The 18,441-nt window shown below is 43.6% G+C and overlaps 1 long non-coding RNA gene across 1 annotated transcript; it reads left to right on the forward strand.

Moving 5' to 3' along the window:
• The first annotated feature begins 836 nt into the window (after positions 1-836).
• On the forward strand, positions 837-13,694 carry LOC122621504. Its single transcript, XR_006326220.1, has 3 exons — positions 837-876; positions 946-1,099; positions 13,293-13,694. It is a non-coding gene; the product is annotated as an uncharacterized LOC122621504 (long non-coding RNA).
• The last annotated feature ends 4,747 nt before the right edge of the window (positions 13,695-18,441 follow it).

Below are 18,441 nucleotides of genomic sequence, written 5' to 3' on the forward strand. Positions count from 1 at the left end.
TGTGCAAATGGCAGCTCACAAATACACATGTATTATGCACTAAAAAAAATAAAAAAGTATTAAACAATTTAGACTTTCTTGTGCGGTTTACATGTTCAAGGATATTGACATCAATGATGCATGCAAATTCTTTCGTAACTCAGAAGTTTTTAAAGTTAATTTGCATTATTTGTTTCAGTGCAGCCATGCCCACAATCAGGTATACAAATATATGTGTTTGCCATGTTGTGAATGCATATTTCTTGGCCTTTTTGCTGTCGCTCAACCTGTTTCACCTGAGCGAGCTTCCCCGGAACCCCCGAAACCCCTAAAACCCCGAAAATACAAAGGCCCTGATGAGTGGACAGTGGGTAGGGTGCATTATCAGCATGGTTATTATAATTATAATTTGGTGTCTGCCTTTTTGGGGTTTCCTTTGAGCCCCCTTCCCCCCTTCGCTTAAATGGAAGGAAACAAGGATAACAAGAGCGTGTGCAGTTGGCACTGGCTAAAAGTGATTTAATTTATAATTTTTGTCGGCGGACAGGGCTTCCTGTGCGCCGTCGCTTTATAAGTGTTTTTAGCCCCTCGTGGAACCCTTCTAAGCTGCGATTCTTAATGGGCAACGAGGCGTCTCAAGGTCTTCTCTGTCAACTGATAAAGAGATAATGTTGCAAAAAAACGCAGTGAAGAAATTATAAGAAGACGGGGAACAAAAAGTGAAGTAGCAGCCGCCTGACTGACACACACATTCAGAAAAACATAGCCATGATATCATCGAAGAAACAGAAAAGTGAATCAAGCCACAAAAAAGAAAATTTAATGGCAAGGAAACCAAAGCACTTAATGTCAAATATGAAACCCCTTATAATAGCCCACAAAACTAGTAGTATTTTGGTAAAGAAATGAATGGGAATTTTCAGCAAATAGCATTGTAAACTTTAAGCTTTGCTTATTTTTTTCAAGTGTGCCTGCTCCAACTGACAGCGGAAAGAGACGGCGAAAGACCCACTGCTATCCCCACTCTTCGCACACAAACACAGCAGCAAGTTCAAGTTTGTGAGGCAGGATCCCATTCAAGGCCCCAACCAGCAGACTGCGCGAAGAGGAAGAACAATGGGTGAGGAGGGGCATTGGGAAAGATAAAAAAAACCAACTAACAAACAACGCAAACAAGTTTCGCTTTTATTTAGTGCCCAACAACAGCGCCAACTTGCAGATTCCCCCTCACACAAGCGCAGAATTCCACATACGCGCCTTATATAGCAAGGCAACTGGTTATGTACCCAACTTTGTACCAAACTTTTGCGATCCGAGGCGATGTTCCAACTTTACGTGCCGCAGCATAAAAATGGAACAGGCAGCCGAAGTGAAGCCACAGATCAGTTCAAAATACTAGTAACCCAGTTCTAGTATTTTAGCATACAAATCTACCCAGTTTTAGTATTTTAGCACAAAAATACTACGCTTCATACATGACGTTGGTCACACCTAAAACGAAGCGGTGCTGCACTTGGTATAAAAATACCAAAGTAGTAAAAATAGGTTTGGAAACTACCAAATTTGGAAGTACTTAGCATCTTGCACTATATCTTCAGCCAGCGTTGTAGAAGCAGCGGCCAAAAGCGAAGGCGATCGCACTTAATTCTCCACTGATTGCACAACGATCGTTGAAAGGGAGAATGCGATGGAGAAGGAAGGAGAGAGGAGCATGTTGTCAGGGGTATGCCATGGGTATGGCATCTCCGAGGAGGGGCAAAGATCAGGGGAGCAGTGGGGCCCAAAGGGGGCGGACCAGTAGACACAATTGTGGTAGACACCGCAGTCGGTGTCAGTAGGTAGACCCCATCAGCGTGCACATAGCATTTAGGGGCTTCATGGTCTGTGTGTGTGCCGTGTGCCATGTGCATGTGCATGTGCATCTATGTGTGTCACAAGGAGCAGAAATTAAAGTAAGGCAGGAGGTTTCTCGGACTGCTGGCATGTGCAGCTAGAACTCTTCCCTAGACCCACTCCACTCCACTCCACTCCACTGTGCTCTCGTTTAAGCCAGCACACGATGGCCATTTAATTATTGAACCCTGCTGCAACTCCCCTGATGACCAGACAGCCGCCTGCAACTGCAACTTTGTTGCAAACTGCTCAACGATCGTGTAGACTAACTGCTACCTATGAAAAATACTAAACTTTTAAATATAACTGCATGTTCTAAACAAATGTATTATGATTCAAGTGCAGTGCCTTGCGCTAAGATCAAATAATTGCAGATCTTTGATATTGGATCATTGGATTGTGTAGACTAACTGCTACCTATGGAAAATACTAAACTTTTAATTATAACTGCATGCTCTTAACAATTGTTATATGACTCAAGTGCAGCGTTTTGCTTTAAGATCAAATAATTACAGATCTTTGATATTGGATCATTGGATCGTGTAGACTAACTGCTACCTATGAAAAAGTGCCTTGCTCTAAGATCAAATAATTACAGATCTTTGCTATATGTTTAAAGGGAAAGACAACTAGAGTACGAAAAGCCCCACATAATCACCCGAATACCGATTGCCATGAAAAGTGATTTCTCAGCCAGGATGAATCGCCAGCTGCCGGCTGATTAATCGCGGATCGTGATGGGGCTATCGTCTCGAGATCACGTTCCGACTCCAACGGAGATCCTCCCTGCGCTCTGCGAGTGTGTTAAAAATAGTATCGCCGCGTATTTAGATCTTAAGTCGCAGATATCTGATGTACTCCATACACCATATCATGCCATATGCCCTGTGGGCGGTGTGGGGTCGTCAGCAACTGATGAACTGGAATATGGGATTGGAATCCTCGCCGGCCGCTAATTGGAGCTCTCACCCCGCTCACCCCGCTCTCACCCCGCCGACATTCTCGACAATGATTTATTCCAAATATTTACACTTGTTCTGGCTCTCTGGCCTTATAAATCGCAGTCGGCAAATGTTTTGTCACGCGATCCCCCAGTCGTGCTCCTCTAAGCATGTGGCTCCATTTCATCGTGCCACAAAGTCCATGCTGCAAAGTGTCAAGTTATGACTTGGCTCAGTTCGGATCACAGATTGCCATAAATAACGAAATGGTTTCGAAAGCCACTTAGGCAACTTATACTGAACAAAAATTATGATCCTCTAAATTTCTGTTTTCTTCTGCTTGCCTAGAGACTTAAATATATACGTATAAGTTGTAGTTTTTCTCTGCATGTAGAAGACGCAAGTTGCTCGAATCCTCGAAGAATCAAAGTGTTTGTTTTTCGACCACAGATCGATGTGAACAATAATGTTTTTGTGAGGCAGGGTTACCAATTTCAGAGTTCGCCTGCCAGCAAGCAGATAAGCGAAGGACCTCGATCCCCAACTGCGACCTTCGATAAATCAGAGGCCAGCTGAAATGCGGAGCCAAACTTATGGCCTCCGCTTTTTCAGTGTTTCAGTGCTGACAGTGGCCACCTTTAACCCTTCTCCAACCCTCGACTAATTATGCCGCGAGGCCGAATACAAAAACAAGAAAAAACACAACCCAAAAAAATATAAATACATTTTTGAAAAACGACTTCTTCTTTGGGCAACAAAGACTTTCCCTGATGAACGACACTCTGGGGAACGTTTTGTGCACCCCGCCCACAAACAAATTGCTTACGGGGCGCAAATGCAAATCAAATGACAAAAGCAATTAAATTTAACCCATTTCCAATGCGAAAAAAAATGTCGCACTTTTTGTGGTTATTTCATGTGGAAAATGTACTGCATCACGACTACAAAGGGATCTGCTTGCGGAAAAACTAGAAAACACAACACAAAAAAAAAATGAATAAGGAAAAGAAAAAAGGGCTCTTTTAATTATTTGGCGCCTGCATGTGTCTCAATTTAAATGAGCTGCCAGGCGTTTTTCCTACGGCTTCCAAGGAAATTAAAATTCAATTTAAAAATGCCACGAAAATAACAGGAAAAAAACGCGGAAAGCTGAACAAAAGGGGGCTAATTTTGTTATTGTCCCTCGGGTTGGGGGGTTGCTACCAAAGTTTGCAAAGGTCCAAGACGAGTTCAAAAAAAAAGGGTTGCCCTTGGAAATTAGTTTTAGAATTTATGGTGCTTCAATGGGCAAGGGGAGGGGGATGGGGAAGGGGAAGGGGTGTCCTTAGTGCGCCTTTCAATTGCCATAAATATGATTTATGATTGGCGCATTTAATAGGGATAATTTTCATTATTTCTGCCACTGGAAACAGCAGCATCCCATTCGCTTCACACCCGCCCCAATTAACGCAGAATTGCAGCAGGCTGTACTGCCTGGCTGCCCCCTCCTCGATCCCTCCCCCCTTGGATCCAAGTGCTGCTGCCTCCTCGTGGGGCAACTATTCATCAGTCATGCAATCGCCGCTGCCTGCGAGAATCCACTGCGATCCTCAATGACATCAAAATGTGCGGTCGGCATGCCGGGAACTCTGCGGCACACAAGATGTGCGGCGGACGAGGAGCTGGAGGATGTGGAGGACGCGGAGGATGACGGCGGAGGATGTGGAGGCCCCGCCAGAAAACCTTGAAACGACAGCCGAATGGCTGGTGCCCCCAACTCCCATCTCCCAACTAGCAGCAGCACAGCTCCCCCCCACACCCCCAAATCTTCGTGGGGCCCGAGTTTCCTTCGGTCGCGGGATCAGCGCAAAGGCAAAGTAAACAGCGGCATCAGCGCACAGTGGTTGAAAATATAAAGGAAAGTGAAGATGGGTAAAGATGGATAAAGATACAGATACTTATAACAAAGATACTCATAACAAAGTTACTTATATCAAAGATATTTAACTAAGTAACTAGGCTACTTAGTTGTTTAGTTTAGCAGTAAACTCTTCTTAGTTGTTGAATTTTTTAACCCACTGTTCGGAAAGTAAGAACTTTGGGATCCCCGCTCACGACGCCTGGCCAGAACAAACATTGTTAGCACTAAATGTCGTCGTAGTCCTCCCCCCTCCCCCCTGGCCCCTTAACCCTTACGCTGCCCCCCGTCCATCCGTTGCAGCAATATTTACACGCGGTGCACGAAGTTGCAATGAATGTTGCTGTTGCAGTTGCTGTTGCTGTTGTTGCTTGTAGCTGGTTGGTGTCGACAGATACGCCGAGGCATTAAAGTATAAAAATAAGACCGTCTTCCTGCCCAAGCTCCCCACCACCCCCCTACCTTGCAGGCCTTTTTCCATCTCCTTCGTGGGAGCGGGCCGCACTTGAAAGTGCATTTTCTCGGGCCTGGCCTTGAAAATACCCACGTCCCTAACTCGCCAACTAACCAACTCACTTGGCCCGAAGTCGACGACGCCAAATGGCCAAATGGCAGAGATGGTGTCTATATTTTTCCAGCGATATATGTACATATATACATATTATATTCAGAATATTAAGAAAGCCTAAACCTTTCTGGGGTTAAGCGGAAATATGCCATCCCATTTAAGAGGCGCAAATGCTTCAATTTGATGTCCTCGCCTGCCATCACACGACTCCTGCCACCTTCACTCCAAACTGAAGGATGATGAAAGGTGGAACAGATCCAGATTCCCCCCTTTCCGCTCATAAATCTTAAGTGTGGTGTGGCTCTAATGTCGAATGTTTCGACGACTGCCAAAGATGCCAAAAACCGAGGGTTCCAAAAACCACTCGACTGAAGCCCACTAACCACTGACCCACTCGAACAGGGGAAACGCAGCAACCTCGTGGCCAAAAGTTGTGGAATGGCCAGGAGGCGAAACCACAGCACAGACGGGCCTTGCGATGATGCACTGGGCCAAATAAGTGTTAAAGTCCCAAAAAAGCATTAGTATTCCCAGCTTCAGCAGTCGCAACATGATTTTCCCAGTGTGCTCTACACTCTGCAGTCTGTTGGCTTGGCCTTTGTTTTCGGTTTTGGCCTGGTCATATCTGTTGCTGCAGCAGGACCCTGTGGTTGCCTGCATTTTGGTCACGGCCCTTTTGGCACTGCTGCCCCGACACTGCTGCACATTAATTATTGTTTATGTCCGGCCAGACAATGCAACATGGCCCGCAGGAGACTGGCGGCCGTGTCAAGTTCAAGGGTTCATTAAAATGGCCCAGACAATGGCTTTCTGGCTCGGCCCACGCCAGCAGAGGAGCAGTGCCACAAACCCTGCACCACCGGATGCAACACAGATAAAATTCAGATGCAGTCCCTCCTCGGCTCATTGGATTCTCTAACTCTGGAACTTTAGTTCTCAGGTAGAGGTGCAGCTGCCCCAAGTGCGTAATCTCGATTGTCGGCTTTGCATTTGCTCGGCGATACGTGTGACCCTAATCCGCATTGACATGTCGCTCAAATTAGATAATAAAGTTGTCCCCGCCTCGTGGGCTTGTCTCAATCCCAAGCCGAATCCCAATCCCAATCATCTGTATCACATGGTCGTGGTCGGGGTCTCTGGCTTCAACTTAAACTTTGCGAGGAGATTGTCAGACGTGGCGGCTGCTCCTATGACAACAATGAGACAACGACCCGAGCAATGAACACCCATGAACAGCCTAACTCTTTGCAGTGCACTCAGAGAAATTTAAAAGCTAAATTATCTCAAAACAGGCTTATAAAGTAGATGCCATTAAAACTAGGAAGTTATCTAAAAGTAAGCAGCGTGAAAGAAGCTTTTCTGCTGGGAAACACGTATGCTGAGCACCTAAAGCACTTTTCTTTATAAATAAAATATAAATAATTTAATCTGTTTCTTCCAGTGCATCGAGCCCAGCCCAGTCGAGCCGCTCTTAATCCAATTAAAGTATGGATTTATGAACTACTCGTCTGTGACTGCGACGTTTGCAGGGAAGTTAAGCCCTTTTTTACGGCCAGTGCGTGATTCTCCAGCGGGAGAAATGGCCGCAGAAAGGGAAAACTGTGGAGCTGGAGAAAAGCGCGGAGAAAGAGTCATATTTTAATGGCTCCAACGAGCTGCAAGCTATCAAGCAACTTTCCTTGCCGCACTGCAATTGCAACTGCAACTGCAACTGCAGTCGCAGGCGCATTTTCAAGTGCACTCCACTCGTTGACAAAACGGTGCGAAAGGTAAAATCAGACAATAAGATGGCAGAAGTGCAGAAAAGCTGAAAAGCAGAAAAGCTGAAATGCAGAAATGCAGAGGAGCAGAAAAGCGAAGTAAACGAGGAACCGCAAGAGACAGAAATAATTACACATTTTCACTCAAAAAGCGAAGAAGTAATGCGAAATACGTGGTATGCTGCATCTTTAAAACGAACTTAGTGTAGTAATGTTCAGTAAAATTCAAGAAATCAATGAGAAGTGCAATAAAATAAATACTAAAGTGAATACGTGAGTGGGTAATAACTTTGAAGCCACTGCCAAACCACATACACTGTTCGCAAAAACGTGTGTGGTGCCATCAATTAACGCACCCATTCTGCGGCTGAAAGAAGCTCTTCATGAATGAAGCGTTACCCTTTCTGGCAGAAAACTGTATGGGGGGTTAAGCACTCTGGCACAAAAGAAAAGCTGCCCGAGAATCATCATAGTAATCTTGATAAGTAAACGCACACACACATGCAAGGCGGTGTGTGTGTGTGTGCATACGTGTATGCGTAATTAGCATGCACGCAAATAAATTGTTAGCAGTTGCGGGTTAAGCACCATGGGCGTGGGAGAGGGGGGGTCAACGCAGGGGGGTTCAGGGGGGAGCAGGGGTCTGCCGCTCGATTTAACGAGCTGCGACTGCAACGGCGACGCAAACTGCGACAGAGACGGAAAACTCGAGAGAGGCTTTCATCAACGCGTCAGTGGTGTGCTGAGCCCCCTTACACTGGAAAAAATGTCAGCTTTAAATCAATTATTATCACTTTTCAAATATTAACCAATAGCAAAGGTATTCAAGCATTTGTGTTTGAAAATGTCATGGAAAATAGTTTGTAATGGGTAACTCAACTTCAGATGAAGTGACCCCGAAAAGTATGCTGTGATTTGTATTATATTTTATATTTGTTTTATATTTGTTGCATATTAGCAACTATTTCTTTCTGTTTCCCCTTGCTTAACCCCCTGAGACCCACCGCACGCATTTGAAGAATTATGAGGCGGCAACGCACATTTCGCTGAAGGAGCCGCACAGCAACAAATCTTCCCCCAATCCCCCTGCCCACCACCCCTGCTTCTTTGCGCCCTTTTTCGCCCCCTTGTGCCACACCCCCTTTGGGGCCTCTTTTCTCTAACCAGACGTGGTGCATGCAACGTAGCGTTTCAATTTATGCGAAGTGATTCGTCATGCGGTTAACTTTAGAATCCGCACAGCCAAAGACCCATGCATTCTTCAGCTACAGTGAGCACTCGCTAGCACTAAATAATAGAAATCACAGCTAGAAATACATATAGCTAACATAAAAAGATTTTAATTACAAAGCTTAAGCTGCCTATCTTATTTATAACAACTAATAACAAACTTTCGATTGTGCAGACTTCTTAGCGATGCCCCACTGTCTGGTGGGGGGAGTCGTGTGGGCTGGCACATGAGTGTGCGAGTGTCTGAGTGCCCCACCGCATGGCTGTTGCACGGGTGGTGGTGCATGGTGGTGCGAGTGCGAGTGGTGCTGTTTCTGTTTCTGTTGCTGATATTTGTGCTGGTGGTGCCGATGTTGCCTAGGCCCTCAGCCTCGTCCGCAAGGCATTTGCATATGACTTGGGAGTTGCAAGGGGGGAATGGGGGAGTGGGGGGCCTTGAAACCTAGACGGCGACAAAGCCATCCTCAAGTTTAAGGCTACGGGTGGTGCAGAGAGAGGGGTGGCGGAGGTGGTGGTGGAGCACATGGGGAAGACTGCACAGCAAACGACTCAATTGGCAGCGTTGACACCGCCATTTGTTTCACTTTTCATGCCTTTTGTTTGGGCCTTGCCCTGCCTCTTCCTCTTCTTTGGGCCTTATCGCTTGCTTTGTTAGCTGGTAAAGCACCTCCTTTCTTCCACTTTTCCCGCGATTTTCCTGCCATTCGCCTGCAACTGCATTCGCCACGGCTTCGGTTTGGCCATGAAAAAGTTTAAACACCTCGCCGGCCAGGGAAATGGGCTCCCCTCGCCCCCCCCTTCCCCGCCGGGGACCCACCTATTATTAGCTAATAGACCAACGAGTCGGTTGCCAACTGATTAGCCATTGGCGAACACTCCCTGTTTCCACCCATGTGTGCACGAGGAAAAATAATCTAGAGCAAAAATACTCTATTGAACTTTACAAAAAAGTATCTAGAACTGTCTGGATTTCTAAGTAATATACTTCAATTGTGAGGTAATATATCTATATCTTTAGATTCTATTACTATCCAAACATTGCATATATAATGCAGATAGATAATTTTCCCTTCTTTCTCCCAATGTAGCCACTCATATCCATCAATTCCCCAGGCGTTGACACCAAACAATTTGTCAAAAGATAATTTGTTGTTGCAGCTGGCTTGTGCTGTGTTGTGGCTAGTAACCCTTCCTTTGCGCCCCTTTGGTGATAAGCGGCTAACGAAGTGGCCATTGTTTGCCTTTAAGCCCAGTCAGTACAACGCCACGCCCACTTTTGCACATTCACCGAGTGCAGTCAACAGATTGTGGGCCATTCAACCCACTTGGGAGCTGCCTCGTTAGCCAATTTCCACCTGATGCGTTGCCTCGTTGCAGCTTTTCGGGGGCCAATTGCATTCGAAATGCATACGGCTAATGAATTTCGATTTTCTGCAGAACTCTGGGCCCTCTGCACAAGTGAACACATCGTTTTCCCGGGAAAAACCAATGAGCTGACACACAACGGTCACAAATTAATGACAGCCAATTGACTTTGCGGTCGAAATGCCAAAGGGTTGACACGTAAATTGATGGATGCAAACTGGAAAACCTAAGCAATAGCACAAGGAAAATGATATAGTTTATTACGATAGTTAAACAAATTTTGGAAAAGTGCTTAGATGCGATTCTTTACAGTTTATAAATCGGATTAAAACTTATAAACTTGTATCGTTAAATCACTAATCTTAGCGAAATATCATAGTTGTATCTTCACATTGAGGCTTTTCCAATCAGAAGATATAGTTTCCTGGAAAACTTTTGTGACTCGCTTCGTTTTTTATAGATGACAGCTTTGACCCCTCCCTTTTTTTTGGAACATTCACATTTTTGGGGCACGCAAATTTCGGTCTATTCCCGTAGTTTATTGGCGGCACTTTGATTGCTTTAAGCACCCAAAATCTATGGTCGTAGCAAATTAATAGATTCATAAAAAACGGCACCGAACGCACAAGAAAAGATTTCCGATATGTGCGTAGAGAATTGTGAAGACTGGGGATTTTCGAGGGGAGAAACGGGAAGGCGATCGTGAACTCGGTCCATTTAAATTTGTTAATTTACCACCATGTCTGCTTTTTTTTCTGATCTCTTAAAAAACCGAACTCTGCGGACTGTCTAACTTCGAATAGGCAGATGTCTCAAGGGCTCCAAAGCGCGGAGACAGTTCCCCAAGGTCCAACTTTCAAGGGCGTCGACATAAAACATAAAAGGGGGGCTGTTCCTAATCAAATGAAGAAAAATGTCATTAATAATGAGTTTAATTTTGGCGTAGATTAATCATTAAAAAATTTTAGAGCATTTTTAACGTATTAAACTTGAAAGAAACTTCATTTTCTTTCTTATTAGAAGGGTATTGCGCATTCTGGTTCACTTTGTTTGCCCCTCCAGCTGGCTGTTCAGCATGTGAATGATTTATGCCCCCGAAATTTTGCCTGTGTCCTCATCTCTACTCATTTCAACTCAATGCGACCCGACTCGACTCCAAACCAATCCAATCCAATCCGCATGGCAAACGCGTAGTTACGCATGTCGACAGTCTTCAGTCTTCAGTTTGCCCCAAAGGGGGAATGGCTGTTGGTCTCCTACGAAATCAGCCCCCCGCACACTTGGCCCCCAATTAAATAGCAACAATTTGGCTTTCGTTCTATAATGAAATAGACGGAGCTTCTGAAATGGGCGGTTCCTGGAACTCGAGCGGATGTGTTGATTTATGGGATTCGTTTCTTTCGACTGGGGGCCAGCATTACGTAAGTTCACAATTGAGCCAATTCCGAAAGAGAACTCTAAAAAAGGGGTAATTGCAATCCTGTGGGAAAGTTTTCTTAATTAAACTTAAAGCGAGGCACTGCACAAACTCCCCACTTTTTAATATCAATGTATATTACATATCTATAAGATACAAATTACACAAAAAATGAGACACAGAATTACATTTCAACAGGATAAATTTTATGTGAATTTCCTCACTTTTTCGCGTGCACCGATGACGGTCATGGTCTAATTGCACCCAAAAGGGTTAAGCAGACATGCAAAATTCGATCAAAATGCAGAGTGGCAGGGGCGTGCAACTCGCGGGGGCAGCTTCAGAGCAGCGAGGCGCATTAATCCAATTCCGATTGTCACAATGGCCCCACAAGAGCGCCAGCGGATGTAACGGTTCGCAAGCAAATGACAAAAAAATCGCATGACGCGAAGTTCGTGGAAAGTGCAACAAAGGTCCAACTACCCATTTCTCCACCCGAAACCCGCAGTTTTTTATTTTAGCCTGCTACATCTTCTTTTTTGCCACAATAAAATTGCATGACAATGGAGGCGGGCCTGGGAGCAGGTTGCCCAAAAACTGAGTCAACTGTTGTTTTATACCCAGTGATTTCCAAAAGCAGGGGTATGATGCACTACTGAAGGTCTATATACCTAAAGAAACTTGTAAACCTTACCTAAAGATAGCTTACACTCTTCTTATAACATAAAAACCTGTTAGCACGCTGACGCGAATTCTTTAGCATCCGAAAAATACTCCGTTAACTTTCTACAGCTACAAGAAACGGTATCAGATAGTCGAAGAATCGTTTATCATACCGACTTGTTGCAAGTCGGGCTGGAAAATTGTAAATCAGAGGTGGGGCAAATCGGGAGGTGTGGTCTGGAGCCATGTAATTAACCTGCTAAACCGCTGTGACGCCAGCTGCCCTGATATTCATGTCGCAGACTGTACATATACATATTTATATATATGTATACTATATATACAGACCAGAAAAGCGAGATTGGGGGATACAGAACATCGGCCCTGGCAACATTTTAAATTGCCATAATAAATGACCAAAAATAAATAAATGCAATTTTAAGCAGAGTTGTGGGCGGCTGGGCGGAGGGTGGGGTTTTCCCCGGTGGGAGGAGCTCCAACATTTTGTGGAGCTCTTTCGGTATACACATGCCATTTTGCTCTGCATTTGGGGGTTGCTTCCGGGTGAGTGTGTATATTCGCAGCCAGAACTTTCATTTTCATTTGCAAAAAGCGAGAAAAAATAGCAAAAACGGAAAAACAAAGGAAAATCAGCCGAGCGAATGACGTGGCACATAACAATTTTCGTTATATATCAATTGGGTTGGGGAAATTGTTTTAAAAATGAATAATGTTCAAAATAAATTCCTATGGATCCATTTTGACTTAGTACAACATGATCTACACAATTATTTTATTAAAAAAGTCATCATAAAATACCACTAGTCAAAAATAAATATTTATATGTATTCCAATAGCGAGTATATGGTCCTAAATCAACATAAAAAATAAACTTTTCGATCGTCTAACACCTTGAAAATGGTATAATGCCACAATGGCATTCTGTTCTTTATAGTCTTACATCTTGTCAATATTAACCCATCGCTTTTCCTGGCCTTCACTTTCGTATTACCCCATTTGATGTCCAGAAATGAGCGTGTTCTTAACTTTATTAAGCCGTGTAAGCGTCTTATGGCAAAGCAAACACGATTTTGTAGCCACCCCACCCGTTCGGTGAACCCCCACCCACCACTAATAGCACCACGTAACCCCAAGAAATTTTATGAGTCACTCGGACGAGCGGAGAAATAAATACGAGCATAAATATGAGCATAAGTATGTTGCCCCAAAGATGAAATCTACGCAACAAAATAACAAAATCGCCCAACAAAGTGCGCAGTAAAAATAAACACAACCCGATGGTATAATATGCCGATAAAGCGAAAGATCCCCACCAGAAGTTTCTAGTTCCTAGCGATAAAGTGCACCGAAAAAATTAGAGCAGGAATACATCTTTTATAGATATAAATTCAGATTCATTTAAGAACTTTGATATTATACTAAGGATAAATTAATTATTATGTATTTTTCAACATTACTTACTTATTTAATTTATTAGTTTAAATATATATTTTATGGATCAATAATATGAATCAGTTATAATACTAACATTTATTTCATTTAATACTATGATTTTTAGATGTGGAAAACTCTCAACATGAAACACCTTGTGCCTCCCACTTTTACTCTTTTCCTTCTCCCACTTTTACTCTCCTCCTTTCGCACGCCCACTCACTTTTCTTGCTCCACCCCACACCCCCACACACATACATGGAAACGCGACCTCGGATAAGGTAGAGAATGTTCTCAAACTTCGGCGAAACTCCGCAGAAAAAGAAAGAAAAGTAAGAGGCGGAGGGGGAAATGGGTGGAGGAGTGGAGAGGCGGGAGAAGGGAGCCGGGGGGCTAGTGAGAATCGAGCGAAGCCAAATAAATGCGATGAAAAGGAAACCCAAGAGGCGGAAAACAACGCAAAAGCCAGCCTAGGAAAATGGAAAAATGTTTTATGTGCAAATATACACTTATAAGCATACCAATACAGTAGCGGGTAGATTATTATAATCTATTTTAAAAATTAAAACGACTTTGAAATATTAAGTGATTATTTGATTATCAATACTCATACTGATCCTTTCTAATTACTAGATGACAAACGTCATAAAGTAGGCTTTAAATAGTTCTCTTAATAACTCCAACAAATTACTCCAACTTAATTAAATAAATCAGTAGTATTGCTATTAATTCAGCCACCACTGTATTCCAGAACTCTCCACGCACACAAACAAGGCTCCACAGGAGCGTGGAGAAGGGAAGCGGGGAGGCAGCGTGAAGAGACAGCAGTTTCCCTTTGACGTACTGACGTAATGCGGCAAATGCTGCGCCAAACTCCAATTTATCTCTGTCCCTCTCCCACCCTGCGTGCACACATAAAACCTGCCTCCCACCGCCCGCTCCTCCCGCTCTCTTTCGCACCACTTCGACTCCATTCGTGGCCACCAACAATTTTTCAAGGTTTCAAGGCCCCAGTAGCATAGAAAATTCACGATCAAGAACATGGAAAGTTGTGCTCTCTCCCTGCCGCTCTCCCCCGCTCTTTGCCCACGCTCTCTCTCTGGAGTTTTTGGAGTCGAGAGAGCGACACGCGCAAAAATGTTCGCTGAAGGGTGGGGAGGGGAGCTAGGCAGAGGGAGAGACAGAGGTGGGGAGCCGACAAGGGGAGTTGCCAATTGCCTGTGGTGGTGTTTTTGTACGGAGCTTGCGCAGAGAGAGCCACAGAAAGAGAGAGCGAAAGGAGTGGGAGAACAGAAGGAGTGGGGCCTGTGTGCTAGAGAGAGAACGGCAATGGAGTTGGGCTGGACATCCTTCTCGCTCACTCCTTAGAGATGATTGTGCCTTTTGTTGTTGCCCCCTTCCAGAAGAATGGGAAAGTGAGGCAGCATGAGTGGGAGTGGGAAACTCCCTCTCGCTCTCCGCCAACGGAGTTTCCAGGGTTTCCAGGATTGAGGTTTATTTATGGCCCACGGCTTTTTGGCCAGCATTTTGATACCACGTGTTTTGTTGGAGTTGGCAGCACAAAAAAAAAACAAGGAGTTTGGGCCAACAGGAAAACATTGGCATAGATAATGGCCAAGCGCAAGAGGAAGAGCGTGAGAGGAGGAGCGCCGAAGAGGACGGAAGAGAGGGAACAGGACAACAGTTGCTAAAAAAGGAAAACAAATGACTCATTTGTTCCTGCCAATTCAAAAGGGAGTGCAAAACAAAATGGTCAGAAGGGAAAATCAATTGAATGGAGGATAAAGGAATAGCAGTGAAAAATATAGTGGCAAAGGAAGAAATTGTGTAGTCGTTTTTTTAATTATTTTGATATATAATTGTTTAAATTGTCAACAATGAATTTAAGACATATGTATGTACATAATAGAAAGTTATATTATAGAAGTTAGTAACAAATCCGTACAAATTGTTTGTATTCTGAATGAAGTATTGTAAGATCATACATATTTACTCAATTACATTTGAATAATGAGGGGCCTCATTAAAAGTTGTTGTTCTAAAAGCAATGTAGATAGAAGTTTAAATGCATTTTTTCCAATGAAGAATGCCAAATAAAGTCCTTTTTAGTAAACAGAGTTGTTGACAACTGGGACCTTATATAGACAGGCCAGCCCCCAAAAGTTTTCGCATAAAAATATGTACAAACTTTTTCCGCAATATCCCCCTGAAAATCATCCCAAACTCCCCATTCGATATTGCTTTTCCCTCCGAAAAAAGCGAAACGAAGAGAAATGTCATTCAATTTCGATACATAGAATGCTGTCACAAAGCCCCAAGTCCCAAACACGTTTTGGGAATTACATAAGCGAGTCTTCGGAGCAGAATGGGATCTCGGTGGAGGAGGGGGAAGAAGATGATGGGAAGAGTGCAGAGGGGGACTTTTGCGGAACAGGATTATGGGTCGCAAATAGGAAAGCAGGCAAAACAAAAACCGGAAGAACAGGAAAAAGTGGGCGAAATGTCAAAAAGTGGGCAGCACAGATGGGAGTTGCGGAAAATCAAAGAGGGAGGGGAGAATTTAAGGCCTGTTCTACTCTTCTGCCCACTCAATTCTAACTCTGCTGCTTCTTCTTCAAACATCGGCATACGCTGAAAAAGAATCGTGCTTAGTGTCATGTTCCTTTCAGTAACTTTAAACTTCAATTTAAACAATCAAAAGAGAATTGGAAAATCAAAGAATTTAAGGATGAGTCATGTATTTAAGAAGTTCAAAAATTCTAAGCCCGTTTTCTGTAAATACCACCAATTCGCAATAAGAACCGAGTTACTTTCAGTGTAGGAGTTGCAAAAGAAGAAGAGCAAGGGAAGCAATTCGAGAATCTACTTTCAAGGTCTGTTCGCGAGAGAGAGAATTGCAGACGAGAGCGCAGAGAATCGCTGCAGTTGCCCTTGGAAGTTGAAGTTGAATAGCTTGTGGGGCGAGGGGTGGTGGCGCGGGGTGGGGCACGTAAGCACCTTGCACTTGAAAACCGAAGTGCGGGCAGCGCTGCCGGCGTCGACGACGCCGTTGCATTTGTTGTTGTTCTAATGCGCGCGCAACTCTCTATCCTCTCTCTCTCTTTCGCTCCTTCTCATGCACGCTCCTTCGCGGTTGCGGTTGTTGCAACTCCAACTCGAACTGCGGCAGCGACTGCGTTTCATTTTCGGCATGTTGCAAATTTCGTTTTCATGCAGCAAATTTCAATTTCATGTTATAAAATCGCACGATTTGCACTGGTATTAGTGGATCAGCGAGCTCGTATGTGTGTGTGTGAGTTTGTGCGAGTTGCATATTTTTAGCTCTCTGTCAATTTGCCACTTCCTTTTCTTTTTTTCGCTGGCGGGGTCCGCTTCTTCGCCTCCTTTTCCCCGTTCTCTTCCGCTCTCTTCGCAAATTGATGTTGAAGGTCAGCGTGTTAGCGAAAATTGCATTATATTTGCATGTGTTTCTGTGTTTGGCTTATCAAACTTGGTCACATCACAATTTCGGGGAGTTTTCGGTCAGTCCGGCAAACAAAAAGTTTGCCAAACTCAAATAAGAAGAAACGAGTGGCTTGAGTACTTCGGTACACACGCTCAAACGTGCACAGACATGTGCAATACGTTCAAAAAATAATTTCAAATTGCAAAAGGCCAAATAATGTTATTATTTTTCTCTCTCTAATAAAATGAACATGCTTTTACATTAAAACTACACTTAAAACTCTTTTATGTGCTGCCACTACATAACATAACCAAAAACATTTAAGCATATTTTTTCTTTTTCATGTGAAAAAGGGGAAAATCAAATAAATTAGTCAGTGCGAACGCCATTTGTTAAATTTGTTTCATTTTTCTTTTCAGCACTTACTTTTCCGACTTCATTTTCCAGCTTACCTGTGTGTTTCTACCTGAGGGAAACACTTCTTTGGTCTAGAGTGGGCGGAGTCTCTCATTCTACTCACGAATTCAGAGCTACAATTTATGGAATATGCTTTGCGGAACACCCTGTATGTTTATTACCCATGTATTTATGTATGCTTGTATGTACATATGTGTGTGAGTACCAGCATAAAAAATACCCCCGAAAATGCTGAGCCGAAAAGTGCGTGCGCCTCTCCTCCTCCCTCTTTCGTGACTCTCCTCTGCTATTCTCTTTTCGCCACCCCCTACCGTTATCCTTTATCCTTGTGGTTGCTGCCACAAAGGACAAATGAAATTTCAGCTCGGATGTGCCGTCTCGCTCACTTTCACTTGGCGCCACGGAGAAAGATTCACAAAAGGAGGATTCAGGATGAAGTACAGAGTGGGAGGGAACGTGAAAGCCCCCTACCCCCAAAAAAGAAACTCGGAAAACAAATGGAAGTGCCTTTAGGAAGAGCATCATATAAAAAAAAAAAAAATTCTATAAAAACTCATTCAAGTTCTTTGAAACATTCTAGAATTTTAATAGTTTAAGATTAAACTAAACTGTATTCCATTGAAAGTAAAGTGATAGAAACTAAAAATGAGTGTGGAAATGCCACTAATGAAGAGAAAGTATTGTTGTTTATCTTAAAAAGATCTGCTCAAAGTGTGGATCCCAAAATTAGGATTGAAAGTATTTGTCAATTTCTTAAACCTCTATTTTAGTTCAAAGATATCAACAAATCTCTTGAAATACATATTTTATAACTACAACTGTGTGTAGTTCACTTGGTTGACATAATGCTTCCAATCCGATTGGAGTGTAGCACATCCGTTCGTTAAGTGGGAATATGTATGTCTATAGGGCGAATGCTGACTTCATTTCGCTTATGTAACGCAGAGCTGCGTGAATCAGACCCACATTGCAGTCTCCAGTCCCCCAAAAGGGGCGAATAAGGGACTCACCCGGAGTCCTGGACCATTCTACATTCTGCCATTCTGCCATTCTTGCCACCCGAATCCACCATCATCTGCATCCGTCGGACAAGTGGCAACAAAATGGAGTTTGGGTTATTTTTGGCAACGAAACGAAATTACGACACCCTCTGTGTCGAGTGAAAAACACGAATCTCTCCGCCGTTTTGTCTCTTTTTATGGCTATATATATTTGGCATGTATTATGTTTACCGTTATGTACGAAGTTGAATGGTTTGAGTTTGAGTCGGGTTGCCATGCCAGTTGAATTTCAAACCCTATTTTGGGTTTCAAAGTTGCTTCCGATTGGATAAACGCGGGAGTATGAGTAATTACAAATAATGCTGCTCTGCCAGAGGAGCGAAGGGGAAGAGGAGGGTTTTATGGTTGGAGGA

Source organism: Drosophila teissieri, chromosome 3R (genome assembly GCF_016746235.2).
Source record: "Drosophila teissieri strain GT53w chromosome 3R, Prin_Dtei_1.1, whole genome shotgun sequence".
NCBI lineage: Eukaryota > Metazoa > Arthropoda > Insecta > Diptera > Drosophilidae > Drosophila > Drosophila teissieri.